Source organism: Balaenoptera musculus, chromosome 10, assembly GCF_009873245.2.
Source record: "Balaenoptera musculus isolate JJ_BM4_2016_0621 chromosome 10, mBalMus1.pri.v3, whole genome shotgun sequence".
NCBI lineage: Eukaryota > Metazoa > Chordata > Mammalia > Artiodactyla > Balaenopteridae > Balaenoptera > Balaenoptera musculus.
In genome coordinates this window covers 73,831,556-73,843,778 of record NC_045794.1, presented here as the reverse complement: position 1 = coordinate 73,843,778, position 12,223 = coordinate 73,831,556, and positions in this window count along the sequence as shown.

Below are 12,223 nucleotides of genomic sequence, written 5' to 3'. Positions count from 1 at the left end.
AGACATTTCTTTGAGGATAGCATATAATAAAGTGACTTATGTATAGGCCCTCAATTAATAACTTCAAATGAATGAAGTCAGGTCAGGGTTTTGAAAAAATACTTCCCTGCATGATTTTACTAGCAATTCAAGTGTTTAATAACAAAGGCTTGTTTACGTATATTATACCACATCTTCATAATAGAATAATAAGCAATCATTAAAAATGTAAAAAAGAAATTTTAAAAATCATATACTTTTTATAGCCGGCTTTTTTCATTCTGTATTATATTGTAAATAATTACATGTCAATACTTTAGACTCAGTTCCTTAAAAAAATGAGTTGTGTGACTTAGGTCATGTTATTTAGTCTCTGTGAGACTTCATCCTGTAAAATTGGGGTAACAGTATATCTACACATCTCTCAGGGTTATTGTGATGATCAAAGGAGATGAAATGTCAGAAAGTCCTAGCACAGAGCACAGCCTGTGCTCAAAAAAAAAATCTCAGTAAATACTCTGTGGGTTATGATAGTAAGAGCTTTCATTAAAGGGGTATTATTAGCAAATTATTTAATATGTGCTGATTCCAGTACCATGAGGGAAGCAAAGTAGATCCAATAGTGTAAACTGGTAGCCTGCGAGCTGTATATGATCCATCAGTGTGTTTCATTTGTCCAGAATGGTAATGATCCAAAAGGTTTTTTTTTGTTTTTTTGTTTGTTTGTTTGTTTGTTTGTTTGTTTTTTTATTTATTTCTGGCTGCATTGGGTCTTCGTTGCTGTGCGCGGGTTTTTCTCTAGTTGCGGAGAGCAGGGGCTACTCTTCATTGCGGTGCACGGGCTTCTCATTGCAGTGGCTTCTCTTGTTGCGGAGCACAGGCTCCAGGTACGTGGGCTTCAGTAGTTGTGGCACGTGGACTTCAGTAGTTGCAGCTCGCGGGCTCTAGAGGGCAGGCTCCAGTAGTTGTGGTGCACGGGCTTAGTTGCCCCACGGCACGTGAGATCTTCCCAGACCAGGGGTTGAACCCATGTCCCCTGCATTGGCAGGCAGATTCTTAACCACTGCGCCACCAGGGAAGCCCTTTTTTTGTTTTTTTTAATGTTCTTAATTGATTGCCTGCATTGACAATTAGATTTCACTAAAAACATCCAAACTGTTGGCATCTAGCAACATTAGACCCTGATTCCCATATGGTAACAATAGCTTGGTACTTTACCCTCTCTGGTTTGCCACAGTCTCCACCACTCCCTATAGCTCCACACCACTGTTATTTATCAGTATTGGTGACCATTTATTATTGTTTCTCTCAGAGTAAAACTAAGAGGAAAGTGAAATATTTTTATTGCTATTAAGTGTGGAATAATATAAGATTGATAATGATTTACTCTCAAGAAATTCTTCTCACTCTGGTCTTTTTCACTCATATATGTTACCTGCCTGACCACATAGGTGTTTGTGTGGAACCTATAGTCTCTCATAAAATTCTAGAGCTATAACAAACCAGCACTTTGGACCAGATAATCATCTTTTCTTCATTTTATAGGTGAGTTAAGACCCGTGAGAGATTGTGACATGCCCAAGGTTTTAGTCAGAAACAAATTTGAGGCCGAATCACATGTAGAATGTTGTCTCTCTATATATTTATTAGACTTCTAAAAGTTTTATTATTTTTGTCTTAATTTTTAAATAATGGAAATTAGTGTAAATTAATTCTCTTCAGAGTAAACAAACCCTCCAGTACCTGTTCCCTCTACAAAACACATATGTAATTCATGGCTTTTTAAATGCATATTTTTAGCATTTTCTTATAATGTCAAGAAACATTTTAGTTCAATAAGCTTTAGTTTTGTTGTAATGCTTGTAGTGAATTTTAAAAGACCATTTGAAAAGTACTGTATTTTGCATTAATGGTTTTCCTTTTTTTCAAGAATTGGGAACCTGGTTAGAACTTGTCCTTGAAGGCCATGCAACCTTGAAACATGCATGTGGAGGTAGTTCTGGTGTTTCTCCAAAACATTACTTAATACAAATAACAAACAACTGAATTAAATCATTTTATTTTTATGTTCTTTTTCTTCCCCTCTCCAGTTTCTGGAAAGGGAAACAGCCCAAAGGAGTTGGAAAGCAGATGACATGGGTAATTCACAAGTGGCTCTATACTAAATAAGTGAGGCATTATTAGTATGTATAAAAATATAAAGCTCTTTTGAAATTTATAATGCGACTAATTGAGTTAATTTGAAGATAGAACAAAAGAATTATAGCTAGTAGTTCCATTAAGAAAACAGCGTTTTATGCTTTCCCTTTGGGAACATTACCTTTTATCATTGGACTTGATAGTTTTATATGGGAGATTTTGGATTATATTTGTTATGAAACAATCCCAATTACAAATAGCTTTGGTTTTTATTTCAAAGAGTATTATTATTATTTAGATTATAAGAATAATCTATGCTCATTATTAAATAAGGAAGTTATCTAATGACAAGGAAAACTACCCTTAACCCCATTGCACAGACTTAAAATATGGGTGTGTATATTTAGAAGCTTTTGTTCTGTGAGTTAATACCACAGCTCATGTCTTCAGAAATGTCCACAATGGGAGTTCTGGATATTTAAAAAAAAAAAAAAGTTTGCTGGATTTTAGGAGTAGCCTAATGCAATCCTCATTGTTGGTAGGGACAAAGGACACCTAAACCAAACAAACCAACCACCTGTATGAAGGTTGAAGTCATGGTCTATCGATCTTAGTGACCAGGCCAGTGGAGGGGAAGAGAGCAGAGGAGCTTGGCTCACAGTGAGGTTTCTCCTGGGAAAGAAAGACACGAAAGGGAGAAGAGCTGTGAGCTGTGTGGTTAGAGGCCCTGGCAACTGTGCAGTCAAGGCTGCCTTCCAAGAGGACTGTAGGGTGAAACAGCATTATTACCAGTAGCCTGAGTGTCTCTCCTACAGAACCCTCATAAATTGAGACGAGGACGTACACAGAGAAGCCATTTCTCCATCAGTCAGAGAGAGAGATTAAGGTAGGCTTATAAGAAGAGGTTCAAATGGCCATAGTCCCAAGGACCAAGTGAGGAAGACCCAAGCAGATGGTAATGGGTGAGCAGACCGGAGCAAGACGGCCTTTACAGAAATAAGCAGTCTTGCTATGCTCATCACTCAATGTGATGCTTTAAATTCTGGTCCAGAAACCACTCTGGGTGTCTAACTTATGCAGGGACTGTCCTTGGCAGAAGGGGTACCGAAATGAAAAAGGCACAATCCCCAATATCTGAGACTGATACAGGAACAATTATGATAAAGTGATAAGTGCAAGAACGATGCTAAACAGGGCATGTCGGAGGATTAACTCCAACAAGGATGGAATCCAGGGTTAAAGAAGGCTTATCAGAGAAATCCCCAGGGCAAGAAATTGAGAGATGGATGGGGCTCTGCCAGCCCGGGGAGACGGATGGAGACAGGCTAGACAGAGAAAACAGCTGATGCAGAGCAGCAGGGAGACAGAGATGTTTTCGTCATGATCTACGAGCTTATCAGGTAAGCAGTAGTTCTGAATCCACTACCCTTTAAGATTAATTGAATGACACGTTTACAATATAGTACAAATCTCTCTAGAACAGGCTAATGGGAAAGACTTATCTTGATTAACTAGATTCTTGGAGATGTGGGATTGTATTGCTTTAAAGTACATAAAGGCATTCAGACGACAATAACTGTTGGATAATAAGAATTTTGGAAACTAACAATGAATAGCTTATAAATGTGTGCTTCTAACATGTTCTGTTCCAGCATTTAAACCTTTCCCCTTAACAATCTTGATTATGCTATGAATTTGCTAAACTCACCTTCTTTTTGCTTCCATCTAAAGCAAAATAAATCCTGAATCTGAATAATAAATATTTACTGTACTATTTTGTGTTTAAAAAAAAAAACAAAGCTTTTTTTTTGGTTACCAGAAGGACAGTCTACCCTTTAATGAATGGTTTACCTACTAAATATTTTCTCATGGTTGGATTTGGTGACAGAAGGGACAAGAAGGCTTAAATATAAATATCTTTAAAGTCATACCTTCACTGCCAATTGTATAACTTCATGTCAAGATCTAATATAATTAGAAAAAATAAATTCTCTCTGTTATGCCAACATAACTAATTCCATGACATTTGAATCATCTCAAAGCTAAAATTGTTTCATGATTTCTTTTATCCAAGCCTTTTAAGTATACAGTACATGTTACTGTGTACTCAGTTTTTTGGAATGTGGAGGCAGCATCTGATTTAATATTTTCTATTTGGGTTGTTTACTTTGTAGTCAAACATTCTTCAAAAACATTTTCCTCTCCCCCCCACATTTTCCATCCAAGGCTGTCAGTTCCTATTTAGAAAGGTTAATGGAGATCTGGAGTCTCCAAGCCTCTGATACAGAAGCAGCTCTTGCTGGCCTTTGAATTTGCTGCCAGGTCTGATTCTACATGTAAATATTTGCCTGAGTGGGTTAAATTCTCTTTTTCCACAAGAGTGGGGGAAGTGAGGTTACCATAATAAAACTTATGAGAAAACTAACTTTCGTTTCTGCATACTTCTTTGGCTAAATTCTTGGTTGTTGTCAAATTTGCGGATGTCTTCATTACTGCTCTTCATTAAACTTTTAGTCTCCTTTGGAACGGCTGAGTCGACCGGGAGATAATACAGTGCATTTGCAGGAGCCCAGGCTGTTTTAATTAACTCCCCTTTAATGTCACAGAGGAGGCTGGGTCGAGTGGGCCCTTTGCCATGACCCTTAGCTCTTGAAAAGTGAGCATCTTCTTAGGAGAGCCAGCTTAAAGCAACTTACTTTGGAATGCTGACATGTTTCTGTTTTACCTCTCCAGAAAGCAGACCCTGCTTTGGAATGTGGTGGAAATAACCACAGAAGAAATCGTCTGTGAGCCGAAGAACTTGCCGCTAACGGTGGCTTTCTGCCACAGCCTCCTGACGGGAAGGAAGAAACCTTGTCTGTTTGCAGCACTTCACTTCCTCTTTCCAGACAGAGGTCACCCACCCGATTCAGACAGGAGGAAGGGAGCTGACGGAACCAGCCCCTGTGCTCACTGCCTTTGCCTGTGCTGTTCACTGGGAGTACAACGTGAGCCACAAGGGTGATTTTAAATTTTCTAGTAGCCACCTTAAAAAAAGTAAAAAGAAGCAGATGAAGTGAATTTTAATAGTATATTTTAACCCAACATATCTAAAATATTATCATTTCAACGTGCAATCACTAGAAACTTTATTAACAAGATATTTTACTTTTTCAAACGGAGTCTTCTGTTGCTTCTTTTACACTCAGAGCATATCTCAATTCAGATATTCACTTTCCATTGGAAACAGATGTTCGGTTATTTCGATTTCATAAAATTCACAGCTGAAATGACAGATTCACAAGTTGTTCCGAGCATACTAAAAATTGTGTTCCGATAACTGAACCAAGTATCAGTTTTTAAAAATTAATTGAAATTAAAGTATTCCATTTCTCAGGTGCACTAGCCCACATTTCAAGTGCTCGAAAGCCACATGTGGCTGGTGACTTCCACACTGACAGCACAGAATTACAGCCTTGCTACTGAAAGTGTGGTCCACACACCAGCATTACCTGGGATTGGAAATGGGATTTTATTGGAATCTCGGACCTCACCCCTGACCTACTGAATCAGAATCTACAGTTAACAAGACTTCCTGGTGATTCATATGTACGGTATAGTTCGGGAAGCACTGATCTATTTAAGACACCAGGAAAGCTGGTATTATTGCATCTATTTTATAGATGAGTATACTGAGGCTCAGGTTGAATAATGTGTCTGAAATCACAGAGCTAATAAGTGTAGGAGCTAAAATTCAAACAACTCAAATCTTGCCCATTTTTAAGCCCACACTCTTTATAATATTTATCACTCAAAGCATGGAACATGTTACTAATGATATGAAAGTTAATTTTAAATGGTACCCAGAGAGCACTTTAAAAAGCACTAAATACAAAGTTTGAATATTTGACCCTTTTCTGTCCTCTTTTAAGTTTTTAAATAAGGTCAAAGATAAAGTCTCTGATTGGTGCCATTATGTTTTCAGTACGTAACGTTTGCTGTCAGTGGGCCATAGCCTCAGAACTTTCAGTAAAGTATGTAGATAGATTTTGTAGCTTTGTCTCCTTTCATTGTATTTATTCTTACTTTTACCGTCTATTTATGACAAATGATGCTGGCTCTCCATTTACAGCAGTGATACACAGAGTAGATGTATTTAAGTAAGAGAGTGGTTATAAATGTGAGTGTAGACAGGGCACAGCTATGGCCACATGGGGAAGGAGGCATGGGAGTGATAAGGGGTGGGAAACACTCAGTGCCAGTAGCAGTTCAAGCCCTAGAGAAGACTGGGAAGCACAAAAATATTGTGTGTTTTTGTTGCAGGTGCCCCATCAAAGCACTTAACAATGGTTGTAGATTCTTTGCGCCTGTGATGGATGTAATTGTATTTGGTTGGTTGGTTGGTTGCCCAGCATCTCCTACCTCCTGGCACAGAAAACAAAAGGTCCTCCTTTTGACCTCCCCAATCCGACAGCAAAGCTGTGGCGCCTCCAATTGGATGCTTCTGTTCCTGGATTTACATAAAGCATGTGCTGTGGAGAAGCAAGGGCAGTGGCTACACCAATGGTCGTGGTGGCAGTGATTTCCATGGCAGGAGCCATCAGGGGCAGCAGGAATGCCAGACCAGGCTCTGACCTGATTCAGGGGCCCAGGCTCCCTTAGCAACGTTCCATTTTCTATGTGGATTGCTCTCCAGGTTTCCTACGGTATCTGCGGCTTCGGCAGCATCATTCCAAAACTGCCTCTTCCCTTTATGGTAACCACAGTTGGTTTCTGTCTTTTGCAAATAAAAACCCTGACTGTTAGAATGGGATTATTTGATTGTCTGTCAAACCCACTAGATGACTAGTTCCCAGGAGAGTGGAGTCTGTAACTGCTTGTTCACGTGGCATAATGTCCCGGGGCCTGTCCTGGTTTCAAACAAAGTTAGTGCTTAATAGTTATTTGATGAATGAATGAATGAGGGTTAAGCATAGAGGAGATACCGATAACCAATGTTGAAAAGTCATGCTTTTACTTTCTCAAAATGCAATAAATGTATTCTATGATTTAAGAGAATCTATGAAAATTAAACTTCAAAGATAAATTAGTAATAACATCTAAATGGAAAGAACTCTTTATTTCCAAACTGACACACCCAAGATTCCTTCTCTGATTTTTCCGGTGTGGAGTTTTGTTTTGTAACTATAAACTCTTAGGGGAGCTTAGAGCATAAAGGTAAAAGTTAATTTTTGTGCAGTGAATATACAACGCTTTCAAAATGAAAGGAAATGAAGTATTTGAAAAATGACATATTCGGAACCATTGGCAACCCAACATGGCTCAACCATGAAGATCACACGTGTCTGAACTAGAAACGTCAATCACAGAATTTTCAGAAACGAGTATGTGGCATGCTAAATTGCAAAGCTGTGCCAAAAGCAGTTTACCAACATTATTAAGCTTCACAAGAACCAAGGAGTTACCTACTTTGGGGGCCCTTTTCCAGGTGAGGAAACTGAGACGCAGCAGAGAAACTAATTTGCCTAAGGTCAAGGAGCTAATGATAACCGCACAGCTAAGGAGTTAGGATTTAAACTCCAGCCTGACTCCAAAGCTGAAGATTTTAAACACCGTGCTATACTTGTCGCCGAAGAGATTTCTGGCATATATTTGTAATAAACACCCTTGACTCCATTGTTAATGCTTGACAGCTGGCAGCTTTTAGGTCCCCCTTCTTTTTTGTGCTCCACATCTGGGCAAGCCTATATGGAAGCTGGTACCTTCCCTCTCTTTGTGCCAGCGAGGAAGTTCACTTCACTCCAACCCTAGCTACTAATCACACACACAAAAGCCACTCACCCCTTCCTTCTCTCCAGTCATTTTCAGCCCACCTTGGGTGACTGCCCTGTTCTCCCCAGAAAGCCTCAGTGTATGAGTAATAAATCTCTTCATAGTTTCTCGGTGTTCATGTGGCATCATCCATCTCAACATCCAAACAAATTTGGAGGCAGGGGGTGCTGATCCCACCCTCCGTGAGACAACCTCAGGACAGTATTCCATGTCAGCATTGTGGCATATGAAGACAGAAGCCTTCAGTGAAGACTGCTATAAGAAAAAAGATGCTATGAAACTCATTACTGCATTGGCTGCACAAAGAACATTTATTATCTTGTCTAATTTTTGTGAATACTATTGACAAGGAGGGAAGTTCCTTCTTTTTTCCCCACTCCAACCTTGTGTCCATTTTCCCCTAGGAAATTTTCCAGCTCAGGGGAGTAAGAATTGATTATCTGACTGGTATATTCATAAAACTGAATTTTATTAGTGGCCAGGATAACTCAGTGTAAAAATTAGCACTCAGATCTGAACCTCTTCTGTTTGTTGCCACTAAAACATTCAATTCGGTGACTGAAGACCCCACAATTGACATTGTCTTCCATCCCCTGGACCTGTCCTCGCTATCCTCCCTCCTCAGCTTAAATTCCATAGTCAGTCACTGTCGTCACTCCTTGCCTACATCCCCATCTCCATCACCATCTCTCCTTTCATCATACCCTGGTTAAATCCACCTCTCTGCCTACTCAGCACCTGCCCTTGAAGGTGGTTGGAGAAAACAGAGCCATGGTGAGTGACCTCACCGCGAATTTAAGACAGCAGCCCTCAGGTGACCCCGTAATGCTGCCAGGAATCCATGCTGCGTGCCCTCGGCCCTTCTCCACTGCCTCCTCTTTCCCCAAACCTCTTAACTCACCCTCCCACATTCTCACTCTTGGCTGATGACCTTGCATCCTGCTTCACTGGGAAACTGAACCAACCAGAAGAGAATCCCATTGAGCCCCAATACCACATGGACTTGCCAACTGCTGAACCCACACACTCCGACCCTCTGCCTGGCATCAGAGGAATTCTATGTGCTCCTAAGCCCCATGGGCGCCAGACCCCTCACCTGCACGAGGACATCGCCTCAGCAATTTGCCATGTCTCATCAGCCTTTTACTTTTTGCTGCCTATTCCCAGGCATGTAAGCTGACTCCTGAACTCATTTCCCCATACTAGTCACCACGCTATTCTTTCACTCCTTTTCACAGCAAAATTTCTCCAAGAGATATCTCTACTATCATCCCCAATTCCTCTCCTCACATCCTCTTTTAACATCACTACACTCAGCCTTTCAGCCCTGTGATTCCATGCTGCTCTTGCTGTGAAAATTCAATGTCCTCCATGTTGTTTAATCCCATGTTCAGATCTGGATCCTCATCTTACTAAACCAAGTGACATCATTTGACAGTTGATGACTCTTTCCTCCATGACACACTTTCTTCACTTGCTTCCCAGACACCACACACTCTTGGTTTTGATTGTATTTTGCTGGTTACTCCCTCTCGGTCTCTTTTAATGATTTCTTCATCTTAATGTTGGACTGCCCCAGGGATCGGTCCTTGATTCTCTACCTTTACTCACTTCCTTGATGATCTCATTATGACCTGAAATACAAATCTTTAGGCAGTCATATCCAAATGTGTATTTCCAGCCCAGACTCCTTTCCTGAACTCCAGGTTTGTGTACCCAAGGCTTATTTGACATCTCTACTTGGATGTCTAATAGACATCCGGAAATCAACATTTCCCCAAAAAAGCTCCTGATCTGTCCCCCATCCATAGTCATCTCAACTGATGGCAGCTTCATCCTTACAGTTTCTCAGGCCAAACTTTGAAATCATTTTTGATTTTCCTCTTTCTCTTACGCCCCATCTCCAATCCAGCAAGAAATTCTGTTAGCTTTACCTTGGAAAGATATTCAGAACCCAAGCCCTTACACCACCTCCACTGCTATTGCCCTAGTCTGACACCATCACCTCTGTATAGATCACTGCAGTAGCATCCTGACTGCTCTGCCCTTTTCCCCTGCGGTCAATTCTTGATGGAGTAACCATGATGAGTGTTTTAAATATAAGTCAGATGATGTTGTCACTCTGAACCCTGCAATGGCTGCCTACTCACATCCCCACAGTATCCTCCAGGCCCTTTACAATCTGTCCTCTCCATCCTCGCTTTACCTCTCCAGCCTCATCTTCTCTGACTCTCCTCATCACCCCTTCTCCATAAGCTACCATGGGCCTTTGCTGTTCCTTCAAAACACCAGGTGTGGTCTCATTGTAAGCCTTTGCATTAATTGTTACCTCTGTCTGGAACACTCCTCCCACAGATAGCCACATGACTGACTTCCTCACCTCCTCTGAGTCTTTGATACCCTGACCACCTGCAACAGCTTGAATTTTCCAAAAATGGCCATAACAATATCTCATCCTGAGACTCTTTTTACAATGTCACCTTTCCACTCTCCCAACTAAGATATGGCGTCTATGTTCCTTCCCCTTTGAACCTGGATGAAACTTTGTGACTCTCTCAGCTAGGAGAGAGACTTTATGTGACTTGAGGCTCGGTCATAAAAGGCAATGCATTACCATTCCCCAGTGAAAGGACCAAGGTTTCTTATAGAAATTAGAGTATATGGTAGGGAAAATACAAGTGATCCTGGAAACATCTTATAGCACTAGAATGTAAAGAAGTGCTAAAAAAATTAAAGAATGGGAGCATGTCAAAGGGACACAAGAGCCAAACTAAAGGACCCCCCAAGGCCCAAAGCTGGAACAATTTGGGCAATAAAATAATGTAGTATTGTAGTATTATAACCCAAAGTATAAAATATATGTGAGTTCACACTGATATAAATAAACAAGTGAGGGAGGAGAGACATTCCAAACAGAAGAATTCCAAATGATCCATGTAGATACTACCCCTTCAGGAGATGGAGTTTAGCCTCACTCCCCTTTTGAGCGTGGGTTAGGCTTAGTGACTTGCTTCCTAAGAATCGAATATGGGGGGAAAATAGCAACTTTACTGTGGAAAAACATGGCAAACATGACCTTAACCAGGTGATCAAAATTAATATCACTAGTGATATCACATGGATATCTTGTACCTCCACGTGGGAAAGGCACTTTCCTTTGTGGTATTCTTTCCAAAAATCCATCCCCTCAGTCTAGTCATGAGAAAAACATCAGATGAATCCAACTTGAGGGGCATTCTATAAAGTAACTGACTAGTACCCCTCAAAACTGTCATAGACCCGAGGAAACTAAGGAGACATGAAAATAAATGCAAAGTGGGATCATGGATTAGATCCTGGAACAGAAAAATAAGAGGACATTAATGAAAAAACTAGTGAAATCCTAATAAAGAGAATAATGAATAGTTATGAGTGAATGTTAATTTTTTAATTTTGACAAATGTACTAGGAGGGAAGATCGTTAACAGTGGAAACAAACTGCGTTAGGGATGTACAGAAACTCTGTACTCCGTGTGCAACTTTTGTGTAAGTCTAAAATTATTCTGAAATAAATTTTACTTAAAAATAAAGAGGCAGGACTTCCCTGGTAGCACAATGGTTAAGAATCCGCCTGCCAATGCAGGGGACAAGGGTTTGATCCCCGCTCTGGGAGGATCCCACATGCCCAGAGCAACTAAGCCTATCCGCCACTACTACAGAGCCTGCACTCTAGAGCCTCCGTGCCGCAACTACTGAGGCCATGTGCTGCAACTACTGAAGCCCACCCGCCTAGAGCCTGTGCTCCACAACAAGAGAAGCCACCGCAATGAGAAGCCCGCGCATCGCAACGAAGAGTAGCCCCCGCTCGCCGCACCTAGCGAAAGCCCACGTGCAGCAACAAAGACCCAACACAGGCAAAAATAAATAAATAAAATAAATAAATAAATAAATAAATAAATAAATAAATAATTAAAAAAATAAAAGTAAAGAGGCAATATAGCTTCATCTAGGCCTCTTTTTCCCTTTCTCTCTCTCTGTCTCCCTACCCTCACCCCCCTTGCTCTTCATTCCGGATGTCAAGCTGTGAGAACATCCAGTGTACATGGAGGCACCTGGTGCAGACGTTCCAGCCGACAGTCCTAGGGACAGTTTCAAATGCTGGCCAACATTAAGCACCAGACACAAGTGTGAGGAAGCCTCTGAGAGGATCCCAGCGCCAGCCACCACCTGACTGCACCTGTGTGAGAGGCTGTGAATGAGAATGCTTGGGTGAGCTGCGTCTCCCTCAGAACCATGGGAGACAATGGTCATAAGA